This window comes from Meriones unguiculatus (genome assembly GCF_030254825.1).
Source record: "Meriones unguiculatus strain TT.TT164.6M chromosome 13 unlocalized genomic scaffold, Bangor_MerUng_6.1 Chr13_unordered_Scaffold_34, whole genome shotgun sequence".
NCBI lineage: Eukaryota > Metazoa > Chordata > Mammalia > Rodentia > Muridae > Meriones > Meriones unguiculatus.
Window position 1 is genome coordinate 5,703,242 of NW_026843646.1, and position 18,170 is coordinate 5,721,411.

Sequence of the window (18,170 nt, forward strand, 5' to 3'; positions counted from 1 at the left end):
CTCTGTAAGTTCAAGGCCAGCCTGGTGTACAGAGTGGGTCCAGGACAGCCAGGGCCACATAGAGAGACCCTGTCCTAAAACAAAAACAAAAAAACAAACAAACAATGACAGAGATAAGCACGATGCCATCCGAACAAGATTATTTCTGACATCTCAAGTGATATCACAAATAAAAATTAAAAAGCAAGATGAAAATTGCCACACCGGACAACAGAAACAGTGTGGACCTTCTGGCTGGATAAGCTGGGGGGAGAAACTGCCAGTCAGTTTGACCATGGCCAAATTTCTCCTGGTCCTTTTTTTTCCCCCTTTGGAGGTAAAGTTTTTGATGCCAACAAAAGAGAATAAGGGAACAGCGATCAAAAACAAATACAAAGAGTGAAGGCCTCTTGAATTTTAAGCCTGGCGCTGAGTGACTAAAGCTCTCTGGGTTGAGAAGGGCATTCTTCTTTTTGGTGACTCAGTGACGTGGAACCTGGAGACCTGCAGGCACATGTATCACTGGATGCTGGGCGGGATGGTCCAGTGGTTAGGCACACTGGGTGCTCTTCAGGGGAGGTTGTGTTTGTTTTTGTTTCCTTTTACTTATTGCTCCCCCGAGGAGGTGTGACAGTAAAGGCTTGGCTCCTTGCCCCTGGGTGACTCTGCAGGAGAAGGTACAAAAAAAAATTTCACTATTGCACTGTGTTTTAAGCCGTGTGTGTGTGTGTGTGTGTGTGTGTGTGTGTGTGTGTGTGAGACCACGTCTGTTGACCCAAACAGTGTGATGTTTGGTTAGAGAGCTGTGCTGTTTGTGTATTAGCCTATGATCCCAGCACTCGGGGAGGTGGAGGCAGGAGGATCTCTGTGAGTTCGAGACCAGCTTGGTCTACAAAGTGGGTCCAGAACAGCCAGGACTACGCAAAGAAACCCTGTCTTATAAAGCCAAAAATAAAATAAAATAAAAATCCATTCAATATACAGTTTCAATCAGAACAAAGAACTGTCAACCTTTTTAAAGTTATCCTTGAGCCATCACATGAAACATACATATTTTTCTCTAAGTTACATAAGCAGTGGTGACTTGGAATCACAAAACTGTTTTTTTCTGTTTATCTATGGTTTCGTTTCTTTCTGTATCTGAGCCTAGTTTTTTTTTTTTTTTTCAATGCTGTTTATTCAGGAACATTGAACAATCCTCGGACCCTGGGGAAAGCCAGCCCACAGCTTAAATAGCCTCTGGGTAGCCAACCCAGGCGTGCCACGGGGGCAATGCAGATAGGTCCACTTACATGGAAGCAAGCCAGATCCTTGGCCTTAGCCAAATGTGGAGTTGTTCGTGACAGAGAGCACTCACCATCGGGAAGGTGGAAGGCGGAAACCAGCTCCATCTTTAAGGCATAGCATTCCGCAGCTCTCTACAGTTCCCCCTTTTTGTTTTAGACGCATCAGGCAAGAGTAGAGGTCTGTTTACTATATTTTATTCATTTGTGCATGTGTGTGTGAGAATTCGTGGAGGTGGGACTACAACTTGGGTGTTTTGATTTCACCTGCAGATTCCGGGGCTTAAACTCAGGTCACCTGGCATGGCAGCAGGTGCCTTTCCACTGATTCATATGGCCCATCCAGCCTTTGCATTCACAGGTAGCAACCACCCACTTACCAAGAAAACACTGTGTATATATAAATACACACACACACACACACACAATACATACATATGATATTGGAGATGGTAGCTTTTTCTCTTTGTCTGCTGGCTCTACCTCTGGCTAGCAAGCGCCTTTTAAAAAAACTGACATTAAAGCCTATTTATTAAGAATTCTCGTATATACTGAACACCAGCTGAGACATCCAGCCACACTGGCTGAACCATTACTGGATTTTGTTTTGTTTTGTTTTGTTTTTAAGCAAATCCAAAACATTTGATGTCACCAATAGAGATGCTGGAGTCAGATGCCTGGGTGAAAACCTATTAGCTCAGAGAGGTAGAGAAAGCACCCAGCTGACCTTCCTACTCAGGCAAAGTCTCAGAAAACAAAAAAAGATCCTATTCCTTCTATGCATTCTTAAAATTCTTTCAAACTGAATGTCCCTCCATTCTACCTCACATGCATCCCTCCACCTGTCTTCCAGACTTCTTCTCACTGTTTTTTTTTCTATGTTCTTTCTGTGTCAACTGGTTGCTTGCTTGGCCTCTTGACTTATGTTGACTTTATTTAAGACTGTTTTAACAGAGAGCTCATGGATTAAAGGTGTGTTCTTGCACTGAGCCATACCACAACTAGAGACAGATTTTTCAAAGACACCATCTCAGGTTTCACAAGATGACCAAATAATCCTGCAACACAGATTTTTCAACTTTCCATTGGTAAGTAGTCATTGCTAGACTAGTTGGAACACAGCTTGTGAGCTATTCTAATAAACCCACTTTCTACATATGTACATTTATTGTATTGGTTTTGTTCATCTAGAGAGTCTTTACTAATATAGATGTTTTGGTTTGTTTACCTTCCCATTTGGGAAGATGTGGCTGCTAAAAACACTAATTCACAAACTTCGTCATCTGTTAACTGCTTTTCTCCCAGGGTTTTCACAGGTACCATGTGAAATGTAGCTGCAGTTATCTGAGGCCAGCATGAAGCCACAAAACAAAAATCTTATTTCTTGAAATTCTCTGATAGGGGAGGTCCTCCTCCCTTTTCATCTGATGCTAGCCTATCTGGTCTCATCAGGACTGGCTGCATTGTCTTCCTCTGTGGCCTGGTCAGGCTGCTCCCTCCTCAGGAATTGGTGATCGAAGAGCCACTCATTGAGTTCATGTCAGAGACAGTCCCTGATCCCAGTACTAGGGTTCCCACATGGTTTCAGAGCTCCAATGGGCTTCATCTGAGCAGGAGTTCTAGGTTCTCTCTGTGTGTGGTCTGTGGTTAGAGAATCAGTCTCAGAAAAGACAGAGTGGAGCATGGATGTAAATGAGGGAGCAATGGTGAGATTGGGAGGGAATGAGAGAGACAGTTACAGCTGGGAAACGAAGTTAATAAACTTTAATTATTATAAAAAATAAAATTTAAAAAAACGTAATATTCAGAAATGAAATGTATAAGGAACACACAGTCCCTTTTATACTGTTTGACAAGAGTGCATTTTGCATTTATTACAAAACACAATGCATCTTGTTATCTGAGAAGACTATATAACTCCTGTAAGAGCCATTTATAAAATCTAATAAACTGTGTAGTACTTGTAAATCACTCTAAACTTGACATTACACCAAAGGTGAATATGATTTAGTCTAACTTAAGAATCCTGCGATCATTTTGTTAACATTGTTTGATTGTACTAAATATGTTCTCTAGACATGAATCATCTCAAAGGAATGGGCTTCTTGGAGTATGTGATTCCTACCTTTTTATATCTTATATTATTTACATACATGCATATTAGTGCTAAAGCATTTAAACACCATGATAATTTAATAGAGAAGTCACCTTGATTTGTATTTTGTTCTTAAATTATAAAATGTATTAATAATTAAAAAAATTCTCCTTACCTGATAATATTCTAGGACCCCTTCCATTTGAAGGACAGATGGGTATCTCCACTGCAGTTGAGTAATGGGCTATGGAAGCCTGATTCTCCAGGAGAAAGAAGCAGAACCACCTACTGAGTGCTGTGATGGAGCTCAGGCACGCCCTGAGAGCTTGAGTTGGGGAGCCTAGGGTTCCCTCCCAAAGAGGGGAGCAGCAAGTGGCTGAGTGGCCAGGGTGGGAAGGCTGGGCAGTCCTGAGGCTGTTCCAAGGCTGGGTGTGCAGGCAGACGTGTAGACTATAGGAGGACAGGCATTAGCACTACGGAAATGTGAATCTCTGCAGATCTGGTGAAGACTCGGTCCTGGTCTGGAAGCCGGGGTCAGGGACCAATGGGCTGTGTCCCTTCTGCACACTCTACCCTAAGGGAGACACCCTAACCTAAGGAAGGGGCTCCTGTCATTCAAGTCTCTCTGTCCAATCAGGGCCTCTGGCCGGACCCGCCAGTAATGAGATGGGGCGTGTCTTTCCGGAAAGCTTTTCTGCAGGTTCAGCTCCCACTGCTGAGGAGGCTAGCATGCTTCAGGGTGAAGAGCTCTGAGCGCTGCCGCCACTGTTTGGGTGCTGTGAGGGGAACTGAGGCAAGCTCCGAAGTCGCGACATGGTGAGTGCGGGGAGGAGAAGGCGGCTGAGCGGCGGAGCTGGTGTGCCAAGTCTCTTCTGGGACTGGCTGGTCAGCAGTGGCCATCGGGGAGGGACCTTGTGGTCCTGGGCTCTTTCTGGACCCAGCGGTGTCATCTGAGTCACTTCACTGAGGAGCCCACATCCGCGCAGAATGTTTGCAGCAGGGGTTCTTGTGCAGAATCATCTTCGTGGAGGGATGCCAAACTCAGAGTACTTCAGTTTGTCTTCGCTGTTCCAGTTTCTCTCGTGTCTTCTACAAGTTCTGCTCTGAGTATTTAACCTTTGGGTGTGAGATCCATTTAGAGGTAGTTTTGTGCGGGATGGAAATGGCATCTCGTGTGTTGGGTAGCACTCCAATATAAAGCTGTGATGAGGAAGAGTAGAATTGATGATGTAAAGGATTTCCAGTGCTTGGGAAATAGTAGGTGACACTAAACAGAATTTAGCCAAGGGAGGGCTGACTCTAAATCACCCCACAGGTAAATAGTATGCTAACCAGTCCTGTTAGAGATTAGCATGCTAGCATACACATGTTGACCGGGCTTCTCCAGAAATTTGGCCCCAACCCTAGCAAAGGAGAGAGACAACTGTGATTTACAACCAGCTACCAGTCCGATCCTCATATCAAAGAACAGGCCTTTACCAAGCTGCTCAAGGTGATCTTACAGGGTCACAACCAACATTACAGCCTGTGGCGACATAACGGAGTTAAAGTAACTTTTATTCCCCTGATGTCATTGTCCTCCAGGAGATTAGTGCCTTCACCTGCTAACCTAGGCCTAGTACTGCAAAAGATGTGTCTGTATTCCATCCAGATCATATATATCTAGAAAGTCTTTGGATGTAATCTCTTGTCAGAGCAGCCATGTTCTAAATTAAAATTCATTTACCTAAAGGTCCAGTTTTCTTTTTGAGAAAAGAATACTTTTTCCACAGGGGCAAGTCTATACTGGTTTACAACTGTTTGAAAAGGAAAAAAGGACAAAGAAACAAAAACAAACGTGTTTGTGTTCACAGCTGTCCTGATTAATAAAGGCATTCCATGAGGCCTTCATATAAGGGGAATGGCATAGTTCTTTCTCAGTCCCATTAACATTTTTGGCATAGCCAGTAACAGACTGAGACCTAGGCCTTGGGAGCTTTCACTAAGTTCTCCATGTATTGAGAATAAAATGGAGTTCCTTCTCAAAAGCCAGGAATATGTTTGGGAGAGCCTGTAATGGTCTGAGTCCCAGGCCTTTGGGGAGGCATTGCTTCAGATCATGAGATCCCAGTTCTTCCCACCACATGGGGCTGTGGTTGTCAATTCCAAGGCCACTGTAGGCTTGGTTAGTAATTTTCTTGAGAGACCCTGTGTTCCTCTTAATGCAGCTCTGTTTCATTAGACTCCTCGTGAATTTGTTTCTACTTCTGATATTTTCTGCTGACATCACAGAAGTTAATCATTTCCTTCCATTTCCCCTGAAAGTAGTATACCAGATGCTATTCTTGAGAAGCTAACTTGGCCATGGACCTCTCAGAGGCTGAACCACCAACTAAATAGTATTCATGGGGTGGACATAGAACCTCTCCATATATTTAGCAGATGTGCAGCTTGCTCATCATGTAGGTGCCCTAACAATTAGAGTCCTGGCTGTTGATGACTCGGTGCCTGCATTTGGATCACTTTCCTCAAGCTGGGCTGCCTTGCCTAGCTTCAGTGGGAAAGGGTACAATTGGACCCATTTAGACTTGATGCATCAGGGTAGGTTGGTACTTAAGGGGGGAAGGGGATCTGCTTCTATGAGGATAGAGGTAGGGAGGAGTGGGGTATGAAGATGAGACAGGGAGGAAAGGAGGGTGGCATTTTCCATCTGGCTGTTAAGTGATTAAATAAATGAACTGAAGGACAAAAATGCTTACTTGGCTTAACACATAGCTTGTACAAGACCTCCCCATCCCAGGCTTTATTTTTTTTCAATGTTGCCTTTTCCTGTCTTCTCTTCTGGCACACTCAATTCAGGACCCTATCACTGAAGAATGGCCTGCTGTTTGAGGGCACTGGTGTACTTCTTGAAATATTTTTACTGTGTAAATCTCCCATCTTTTTAAGTGGCTAGACTTACATGTCTACAGTCCTCGTTTAAATTGTTGAAACATAACCTGAGGCCTTTACCTAAAAGTGAATTAAGGTTTACAAGATACATGTAATGCAAAATTCTGTCCTCAGCTGGCTCCTTTTGAGCATTGGCCAGAGCTGAATGTATGCTGTCATTAAATGTATGCTGTCTTAATTAATCTTTTAATTGTGTTTGCAGTGATTTCTCCTGGGGAGGGGATATTAGTTCTAGAACAGTTGCATCTTTAGCCTTGTAGATAAATGTTTCCAAGGCAAGCTCTTCTGACTGAGGTCACCTTCATCCCAGGCTCTTTCTCCCTAGGGCAATGACCTTGCTTTCCTCTTGATTAAAATTTCTAAATTAGTTAGTTAAATGGCTGTACCAAAGAAGAGCTTTATAATTTGAGTTAGTAATAAACTGTCCATTGTAGTTACAGTGAAAGGATTTGCATGTGGAGCATGGTTTGTGTCTTCTGTTCAGAACAGGAAGAAAAATTTATTATGTTCAATTGCTGTGTGAATCAGGGTAGGCAATAGCTAGATCAAAGACTAAGGCAGGCAGCTGCAGGGGTCACCCTATGAAAAAGGACATGATCCCCACAGGGTTAGTGATTTTTCAATTTTGAGCACATATTAACTTTTGTATCTGAGTGAAAACGGACCAGATTGGTGGGTGTTCAATTTCGGTAGGTCATATGGAGCCAGTGAATATTGAATTTCCAAGTAAGTTCTATCCTATGCATTTATTTACAGTCTTCATAGACAGGGCTATGTCTGCTCAAAAATTTGAGACTCATCTATTGGTGGTAGCTTTGTATGTCAGGTTACCAATCTCAGCAGCTAACACTGCAGATATAATCAAGGTCAAACAGTATCCGATTAATGCTATTAGCTCTACCAGAGTAGGGCCTGCTTTTGTTCAAAGTCAGTATACCTACATAGTTTTTCAATTATATTTATCTTTCTAAAAAAAGTCAATTGTTGGTATTACTTAGTAAGTTTTACTTTCTTTATGTATCACTGCTCTAATCTCTTATTTCTTTCTCTTCTCCAACATTTACCAGTCATTAAGAATTTCATTCCTGGTATTGGAGAGATGGCTCAGTGGTTAAGAGCACTGTCTCCTCTTCTAAAGGACCCAGATTCAATTCCCACCACTCATGTGACAGCTCATAGCTGTGTGTAATTCCAATTCCAAGCAATCTAACACCTTCACACTAATGCACAGAAAATAAAATTAAATATTTTTTACAAAGAATTTCATTTCTAATTAAAAATGGATTTTTTATTATTTTCTGTTTAGAGCAATGTCTCCCAAAATTCAGCCTTTCTTTATGCTATGTAGTTAAGACTTGTTTGAACCACCCAATCCTGCCTTTGTAGCCCAATGTCTTGCAACTCATTTCAGGCTGAACCTTAACCCGGTCAGTGAAATGGAAAAGGGACCAGTGAATGAGGTTCCTCAAATATCCCGTGGCTTTCATGGGGTGAGTAATTACAAATAAAGAGGCACCTATGTATGAATTGAGTTCAGTGACCAACTTTGAAGCTGGTGTCATCACTGCACAGAAAGGGATGGAAAAAAAAAAAGGATGGTGAGAGCTTTTCTGCTTGGACAGAAATGTCAGTTATTCAATTTTAGATGATTAGGAAATGTCCAAACTGGCAATACTTGGAGTTCACAGACCAAGGCAATCAAGATTCTGCAAAAGCAGCTAAACTTATTTCTAGAAACCAAATTTCTGTAGTTATACTGATTCAACAAACACAGAAGACCTGGATAATCTGGTGTGGCCAAGCATAACTGGAATGTTATTATTCTAACAATGGCGCACCCCAAGGAAAAGGAGTGCATAATTCTTGGTATGCTCTGCTATGCATGTCTAGTCCCAGAAAACTATTGGAGCATGAAGCCTGTTTTAACTTTTTACAACAAATTTTGGAGATTATAGTTAAATCATTTCAATCTCCTCATTCTTCCCTACTGTTAAGTCTCAAATGCTGGGACAAATGGCTGAGGTATCTATTTAACAAAGCAAAGCAGGCCCAGCTGCTGGTTCTCCCAGCATCCCTCTGTTTCTACCTGTGATTGGGTAATGGTTGGCATCCCCAGCCTTCTAGCCCAGGGGCTGAGCTCCACTTCCCCTGGATGGTCTTCCTTATGTAATCCAACCATTTTGGTTACCTGGCCTTTTTTATCTATCCTTTACTATCCTGGCCCCTTGGTCTGGCTTTCCCCTCTCCCTCCTTCCTTTCCTCATAAGGCTCACAGTCATGTCCCCTCTGGATTCTCCCAGATGCCCCTGCATCTGGCTGTGCTGTCCCTTTTATCTATAATAAACTTTCTACACTACCATATCTAGAATTATCCATGTCCTTTCCTTTTTATTTCTTGTTTTTTTTTTTTTTTTTTTCATTCATTAACCATTTACCACTCCTTACTTTCAAATTTATGGTCACTTTTTGCTTTAATTGTTGCTGACTTTGACCTGTTTGGATTTGGGATTTCTCAGCTATGGGGTAGAGATATCTGCACTGAACATTGTTTGTGTATTGGAATGTGCACACAAAGGACCCTGTGACTTTGAAGAGGAACTGTCTCCTTGTGTCTTGGAGACTGGAAAATTGTACTAAAATACAGATTTCTTAGAGTAGGGCTCTGTCTGCCCCTAAGGTTGAAGGGTCCATCTGGGAAAGACTCAGATGTCTGAGTTGCTTGATCTGATACCCCAGTTAAGTAGCTGTTACTGTCCTGAAGCTCAGCTGGATGGCCAAATGAAATAAGGGACTCTGGGCAGATCTACAAATCAGTAGCACCAGTGTGAGGTAGCTCATAGTCTCTCTCCAAGATTCTTCTCTGATGCATCTGAAGAGAACTGTGAGGGGTGCCCCCATCAGCGGGGACTCAGTTATTGAAGGGTGTTGAGGGGGACCATACCTGAAGAGAAGACGGGTGAGAAAAAGGAGCGAGACCAAGACCTTTGTCAAGGTCTGCTTATTAGAGGAAGTGTTATGTCTTATAATCACTTTTGTCAGGAAGTTGACAAACAGGGTGAGCGCACAGCTTATCTAAACTGGCCTGGGAAGAAACATTTTGCATTTTTTCTTGGAAAGTCTGCACCTATTCTTTGCTGGGGACAGATTTTTTTTCTAATACCATTGAAGAAAAGCTTGTTATTTTATTATTTTTTTAATTTTTTTTCAATGCAGTTTATTCAGGAACCTTGAACAATCATCTGACCCTGGGGAAAGCCAACCCACAGCTTAAATAGCCTCTGGGTAGCCAACCCCAGCATGCCAAGTGGGCAATGCAGATAGGTCCACATACATGGAAGCAAGCCAGATCCTCAGCCTTAGCCAAATGTGGAATTGTTCGTGACAGAGAGCACTCACCATCGGGAAGGTGGAAGGCGGAAACCAGCTCCATCTTTAAGGCGCGGCATTACGCAGCTCTCTACAGTTCCCCATTTTTGTTTAGACACATCAGGCAAGAGTAGAGGTCTGATCTCTGATATTAGAAATAAATTGGGACTTTGTACTGATGTTCATTTAGGTGTCATCCACCCAAAGAGCATCAGACCCGTCCGATACCTTTTTCTCAGAGGCGGGACCTGGGGCATCAACCCGCATGCAATCAGACATGCTCTTCTCTGGGTCGAAAGCGGCTGGCCCTGAGTGCAGTGCTTAGCCTCGCATCCTGAGCGTATCATTTTAGCTTTTTATGGTATCCAACCATGCTTGGGGAGAATGTCCTGCTTCAATGGCTGTAAAGGCCTGAATGGTCATGGCTGCATCACACTGTTGTGAGACTATAATCTTGCATATATACCACAGGCAAACCAAGGAGACCAACACCAGAAGGCCGGCTAATGCTCCCATGCCCGCCCATTCCTTCAGATGATTCATGGCTGCAGCACTCCATAATGATAATCCTGTGGCTAGTCCTGCGTCCACTCTGGTAGAATTTACCGTGACCATGGCCACTCTCAGCTGCTCCATCGTAGTATCGAATTCTCCAGTCCAATTACCTAAAATATAGCTAAAGAGTTGTTTAGACAGATTTGCAGCACAGGAAAAATTCTCATGTTGTATGCTAGTGACACAAAGTCCAGCATACTTTCATTGACAGCCAAGTTGAGCGATTTGCCATAGAGTATCAATTTGCTCCTGTAGGAGGTCAATCCTCTGATTGAACACCATCAAGCCTCCTTTTAGTTGAGCATTAATTCCTTTTTGTACATCTAAGGCATGAGCTACATTGGCTAAAAGATTATTCAGGGTCTGAGCAGTCTACACAGTATGACTTATGGCTAATGCCCGGTGGTAGCTCCAACAGCCGACAATGAGATGGCAGTAACAATGGTGGCTGTAGTTCCAAGATCCCTTTTCTGACTGAAGAGAGTCATAGCATGAGGAGCATCAATAGGCACAGGCAACCAGCGAGGCATGTGAGTAACCAGGGCATACCTAAATTCACTAGCATTCCAGCATTGGGCAAAAAAGCAAGTATCATTACCACAATTACTTGGCTCTATCTGGCTAATAATGAATAAAAATGGGGGATATAAAGAAACAGGTGTGGGTTTATAGGAAATGTTATGAGAAGCCTTAACCCCCTCGTTGGAACATCCTGCATCAGTTCTAGAACTAGCAGTGGTGGTGTCTGAGGTCTGAGTAGGTTCAGGAGACCATTGCCCCCAGGGGCGAGACTTGCTCCATGTAAATTGACTAACTCCATGTTTTCCTCCACTTTTGAAAGTCATTTAAGGTTCTTAAATTATTTTTTTCCCTTTTTTCTTAAATTTTTCATCAATTACACTTTATTCATTCTGCATCACCCCTTAAGCCCCTCCCTCCTCTCCTCCCAATCCCACCCTCCCTCCTCCCTCTGCTTGCATGCCACTCCCCAAGTCCACTAATAGGGGAGGTTCTCCTCTCCTTTCTGATCTTAGTCTGTCAGTTCACATCAAAAGTGGCTGTATTGTCCTCTACTGTGGCCTGGTAAGGCTGCTCCCCCCCAGGGGGAGGTGATCAAAGAGCAGGCCAATCACATTATGTCAGAGGCAGTCCCTCTTTACATTACTATGTAACCCAATTGGGCTCTGAACTGCCCTGGGCTACATCTGTGCAGGGATTCTGGGTTATCTCCAAGAATAGACCTTGGTTGGAGTATGAGTCTCTGGGAAGTTCCCTTTGTTCAAATTTTCTTGTTCTGTTGCTCTCCTTGTGGAGACCCTGTCCTCTCCAGCTCTTACTATTTCCCAGTTCTTACATAAAATTCCATTCACTCTGCCCAACAGTTGCCCATCAGGCTCAGCATCTGCTTTGATAGTCTGAAGGGCAGAGGCTTTCAGAGGCCCTATGTGGTAGGTTCCTAGGTTGTTTCCTGTTTTCTTATTCTTCTGATGTCCATCGTCTTTGCCTTTCCGGATGGGGATTGGACATTTTAGTTAGGGTCCTCTCTCTTGCTTAGTTTCTTTAGATGCACAGGTTATAGTGGGTTTGTCCTATGTTGTATGTCTATATGAGTGAGTATATACCATGTGTGTCTTTTTGCTTCTGGGACAACTCACTCAGGATGATCCTTTCCAGATCCCACCATTTACCTGCAAATCTCATGATTTCCTTATTTTTCATTGCTTAGTAATATTCCATTGTGTAGATGTACCACAATTTCTGCATCCATTCTTCAGTTGAGGGGCATCTGGGTTGTTTCCAGCTTCTGGCTATTACAAATAAAGCTGCTACAAACATGGTTGAGCAAATTTCCTTTTTGTGTACTTGAGCCTCTTTTGGATATATGCCCAGTAGTGGTATGGCTGGATCTTGAGGAAGCACTATTCCTAGTTGTCTGAGATAACACCAGATTGATTTCCAGAGTTGTTGTACAAGTTTACATTCCCACCAGCAGTGAAGAAGGGTTCCCCTTTCTCCACAACCTCTCCAGCATGTGTTGTCACTTGAGTTTTTGATCTTGGCCATTCTCATGGGTGTAAGGTGAAATCTCAGGGTTGTTTTGATTTGCATTTCCCTAATGGCTAGTGAGGTTGAGCATTTCTTTAAGTACTTCTCTGCCATTCGGTATTCCTCTAAAGAGAATTCTCTGTTTAGCTCTGTTCCCCATTTTTTAAGTGGATTACTTGGTTTGCTGCTTTTCAGGTTCTTTAGTTCTTTATATATACTGGATATGAGTCCTCTGTCAGATAAAGGGTTGGTGAAGATTCTTTCCCAATCTGTAGGTGGTCGCTTTGTTTTGATGACGGTGTCCTTTGCTTTACAGAAGCTTTTCAGTTTCATGAAGTCCCATTTATTGACTGTTGCTCTTAGAGCCTGTGCTGTTTGTGTTCTGTTCAGGAAGTTTTCCCCTGTACCAATGAGTTCTAGGGTATTTCCCACTTTTTTTTTTCAAGCCGATTTAATGTGTCTGGTTTTATGTTGAGGTCTTTGATCCACTTGGACTTCAGTTTTGTGCAGGGTGACAAGTATGGATCTATTTTCATTTTTCTACATGTAGACATCCAGTTAGACCAGCACCATTTGTTGAAGATGCTATCTTTTTTCCATTGTATGGTTTTGGTGTCTTTGTCAAAGATCAGGTGTCCATAAGTGTGTGGGTTTATTTCTGTGTCCTCTGTTCGGTTCCATTGATCCACCATTCTGTTTCTATGCCAGTACCATGCAGTTTTTAAAACTGTTGCTCTATAGTACAACTTAAGATCAGAGATGGAGATACCTCCGGAAGATCTTTTATTGTAGAGGATTGTTTTAGCAATTCTGGGTTTCTTGTTATTCCATATGAAGTTGAGAATTTTTCTTTCCAGGTCTGTAAAGAATTGTGTTGGTAATTTGATGGGCATTGCATTGAATCTGTAGATTCCTTTTGGTAAGGTGGCCATTTTTACTATGTTAATCTTGCCAAGCCATGAGCATGGGAGATCTTTCCATCTTCTCATATCTTCTTCTAATTCTTTCTTCAGAGATTTGAAATTTTTTTCATACAAGTCTTTGACTTCCTTGGTTAGGGTTACTCCGAGGTACCTTATGTCATTTGTGGCTATTGTGAAGGGTGTTGTTTCCCTAATTTCTTTCTCAGCCCTATTGTCTTTTGTATACAGGAGGGGTACTGATTTTGTTGAGTTAATTTTGTCTCCGGCCACTTTGCTGAAGGTGTTTATCAGCTGTAGGAGTTCCCTGGTAGAGTTTTTGGGGTCACTCACGTATACTATCATATCATCTGCAAATAGGGATAATTTGACTTCTTCCTTTCCAATTTGTATCCCCTTGATCTCCTTCAACTGTCTTATTGCTCTATCAGGACTTCCAGAACTATGTTGAAGAGATATGGAGAGAGTGGGCAGCCTTGTCTTGTCCCTGATTTCAGTGGGATTGCTTTAAGTTTCTCTCCGTTCAGTTTGATGTTGGCTATAGGCTTGCTGTATATCGCCTTTACTATGTTTAGATATGTGCCTTGTCCCTGATCTCTCCAATACTTTGAAAATGAATGGATGTTGGATTTTGTCAAAGGCTTTTTCAGCATCTAGGGAGATTATCATGTGGTTTTTTTCTTTCAGTTTGTTAATATGGTAGATCACATTGATGGATTTCCATATATTGAACCACCCCTGCATACCTGGGATGAAGCCTACTTGGTCATAGTGGATAATATCTTTGATGTGTTCTTGGATTCGGTTTGCAAGTATTTTATTAAGTATTATTGCATCAATGTTCATAAGGGAGATTGGCCGGAAATTCTCTTTCTTTGTTGAGTCTTTGTGAGGTTTAGGTACCAAGGTGACTGTGGCTTCATAGAATGAATTTGGTAATATTCCTTCTGTTTCTATTTTGTGGAATAGTTTGAAGAGAATTGGTATTAGCTCTTCTTTGTATGTCTGGTAGAATTCTGCGCTGAAGCCATCTGGTCCTGGGCTTTTTTTGGATGGGAGACTTTTGATGACCGCTTCTATTTCTTTGGGGCATATAGGACTATTTAGTTAATTTACCTGGTCCTGATTCAGCTTTGGTAAGTCAAATCGATCAAGAAAATTGTCCATTTCATTTAGATTTTCAAATTTTGTGGCATATAGACTTTTTAAGTAAGTCCTAATGATTGTTTGGATTTCCTCAGTGTCTGTAGTTATATCCCCCTTTTCATTTCTGATTTTGTTGATTTGGGTGGTGTCTCTCTGCCTTTTAGTTAGCCTAGCTAAGGGTTTGTCGATCTTGTTGATTTTCTCAAAGAACCAGCTCTTGGTTTCATTGATTCTTTGAATTGTTTTATTTGTTTCTAATTGATTGATTTCAGCCCTGAGTTTGATTATTTCCAGCCATCTACTCCTTCTTGGTGTGTCTGCTTCTTCTTTTTCTAGGGTTTTTAAGTGAGCCATTAGGGTGCTTGAATGAGCTGTCTCGAATTTCTTCTTGAAGGCACTTAGTGCTATGAACTTTCCTCTTCGCACTGCTTTCATTGTGTCCCACAGGTTCGGGTATGTTGTGTCTTCATTTTCATTGATTTCTAGAAAGACTTTAATTTCTTTCTTTATTTCTTCCCTGACCCAGCTGTCATTTAGTAACAAGTTGTTCAGTTTCCATGTGTGTGTAGGCTTTTTGTTATTTCTGTTATTGTTGAGGTCCAGCTTTATTCCATGGTGATCAGACAAGATACATGGGAGTATTTCAATCTTCTTGTATCTGTTGAGGCTTGCTTTGTGACCCACTATATGGTCTATTTTGGAGAAGGTTCCATGAGGTGCTGAGAAGAAGGTAAATTCTTTTGTGTTTGGGTGTAAAGTTCTGTAAATGTCTGTTAGGTCCATTTGATTCATGACCTCTGTCAGAGACATTGTTTCTTTGTTTAATTTCTGTTTTGTTGACCTGTCCTTTGTTGAGAGTGGGGTGTTGAAGTCTCCCATTATTAATGTGTGGGGATCTATATGTGCTTTAAATTTTATCAATGTTTCTTTCACAAATGTGGGGGCATTTAACTTTCTTATTGAAGAGTATCCCTGTCCTGTATTGGGGCCTGAGAAAGATCCCCTCAGGCATTTTTTCACAAAGGATTACCCCATTTATCTGTGCTCTACATTTACTAATCCAATGTCAACCCTTGCCACATCTTCTGCATATTCTAGGACGTATAGGCTCCCTTTTTGAATTATTTTGTTTTTCCTGGTAACTCCATTTGCAGCAACCTTGCCCATCAAAATTAAGACATTTCCCAATGTCTTTAGGGGTAGCTTCTCCTGTCGAGGCCAAATTGGGTGACTGAGGTCTGATGTCAATCATATTATAACCCATTCATCTATTTGTGCACACCTTGCTTTTAATGGCTGTATTACCTCTTTGCATTCAAAATCTTTGCATTTTCAAAAGCTTTTCTAGCTAGTGGATCTGATATACTTGTATCTCCAGCTGAAGTCAATCTTTGTAAAATGTTAATTAATGTTTCACTTGGAGCTTGTATGACCTGAAAGGATGGCTCAAGCCTTTTTTCCTGATTACTCAACTTTGTCCCAGGTATTTAAGGTTGCTAGGTGACATAATGCTAAGGTTTCTTCATTACATATAGCTTGGATCTCTGTGTCAGCCTATTGGCCATCACCAAGCAGCTGTTCCTTAGAAACACCAACAGCCCTGGCTCTATTTTTGTATGTTATCTCCCTAGCCTCTTCTCTTCACCATGATAGCCATTGTAAATATGGCTCAGGTTCTTTTATTGCCTTTGGCATATCCTCCCTGTCCTTTGGGATTACTCTACTGATTGACCAGGACGTCAGCATTTGTTTTACAAATGGTGAATTCATTCCAAAATTGGTGACACTCTCTTTAAATTTTCTTAGTTCTAGCACTTCCACAGGGTGCCATTCAGCCTCATGGTAATCCTGTGGGTGATCATCATCTGCTGGTCTCTGTTGTACACTGACTGGATAAGCTAACATTTGTTTTCTAACCACCTTTGTTTGGCTTTCTTTACTATTATCTTTTGCCTCTGCCTGAGTATTTTCTTTACTTAGTATTCTAAACTCTTCTTTTAAGGTCTGTACCCATATTTCACACCTATCTCTCTGTTGTTTGTTTTGTTCAATAATCTTTTGAATTTCTTGTTTTATGCCTCCCTTCTAACTTTTAATTTTTTCTTTATAGTGTTCTAGTTGTTCTTTGTGTTTTCCAGTATCTTTTATAAAACCTCTGCCCTATTTTCCTGTTGTTTATTATGTTCTGTAAGTTTTTGTATCTCTTGTGTTATGTCCCGTTTTCAACCTTCATTTTTTTCTTTATATTGTTATACTTGTTCTTTGTGCTGTTCCCGTATCTTTTCTAAAGCCTTTGCCTTTGAGAAGACATAAAAGGCTAAATCAATTATTAAAGTTAAATTGAGGAATATGAATGTAATCATAGTGATAATTTCTAAACTTTCCTTTATTTCTGTCTTAAAACCGTAGAAGAGATTATCAGCCAAGCTCTGAGAAGTCTGTTTTAATGTTTCTCTCATCCTGTTACACTGTAGGGGCAACCAATTTGTAATTTGTTCAGTTTCAGGTCTGCCCACAGTAGGCTGTCTTTTGCTCTGACTCTTGTTTAAGAGTCTCTCTTAAAGAACAACATGGTCTAAAGCTAGACCTCAATAGTAACAAAAAACAGTAAAGAGCCTGCATATACATGGAAACTGAACTCTACTCAATGGCAGCTGGATTATGGAAGAAATAAACTAATTAACCTTTCTAGAATTTAACAAAAATGAAGGCACAATTTACCCAAACTAATGAGGCATAATGAAAGTAATTCTAAGAGGAAAGTTCATAGAACTAAGTGCCTTCATAAAGAAATCTGAGGCATCTCAAATCAACATAACAACACATGTGATAGACTTAGTCAAAAGGAAGCAGACATACACAAGAGGAGTATAAATAATCAAACTTAGGGCAGAAATCAATAAATTGGAAACAAAGAAAACAATTCAAAGAATAAACAAAAGCAAGAGCAGGTTCTTGGAGAAAATGACAAAGATAGACAAACCTTTAGCCTAACTAACTAAAACACAGGGAGACACTATACAAATCAGCAAGATCAGAAAATAAAAGGGAGTATGATTACAGACACTGAAGAAATTCAAAGAATCATTAGGTTTTACCTTAAAAGTCTATATGCCACAAAATTTGAAAATCTACATGAAATGGAATATTTTCTTGCTAGATTCCACTTATCAAAGTTGAATCTAGATCAGGTAATTAAATTAATAGACCTATATGTCCTAATGAAATAGAAGCAGTCATCAAAAGTCTCCCTGTCAAACAAAGCCTGATGGTTTCAGCAGAGATCTTCAAAGAAGAGGTAACGCCAATACTCTTCAAACTATTTCACAAAAGAGAAAAAGAAGGAACATTACCAAACTCATTCTATGAGGCTACATTCACCTTGATACCTAAACCTCACAAAAGCTAACTAAAAGGCAGGGATACACTAAGAAAGATAATTTCAGACCATTCTCTCTTATAAATATTGAAACAAAAATACTCAATAAAATACTCACAAAATGAATCCAAGAAAACATCAAAGATCTCATCTACCATGACCAGGTAGGCTTCATTCTAGGCATGCAGGGGAGGTACAATAAACAGAAATCCATCAGTGTAATCCACCCGTAAGCAAACTGAAAAAGAAAAACCACATGATCATCTCAATAGATGCTGAAAAGCATTTAATAAAATCCAAGCTCAATTAATGTTTAAAGTCTTGGAGATATCAGAGACAAAAGGCACATGCATAAACACAGCAAAGATAATATACAAGAAGCCTATAGCAAACTCAATGGAAAGCAATTTAAATCAATCCCACTGAAATCAAAGACAAGTCAAGTTTGATCACTCTCTCCTTTCTCTTCA

At 41.1% G+C, this 18,170-nt stretch overlaps 1 pseudogene; it reads right to left on the reverse strand.

Annotated features, from left to right (window-relative positions):
* Nucleotides 1-581: 581 nt before the first annotated feature.
* Nucleotides 582-18,170, reverse strand: part of LOC132650908 (zinc finger protein 431-like) — an 80,628-nt pseudogene continuing 63,039 nt past the window's right edge.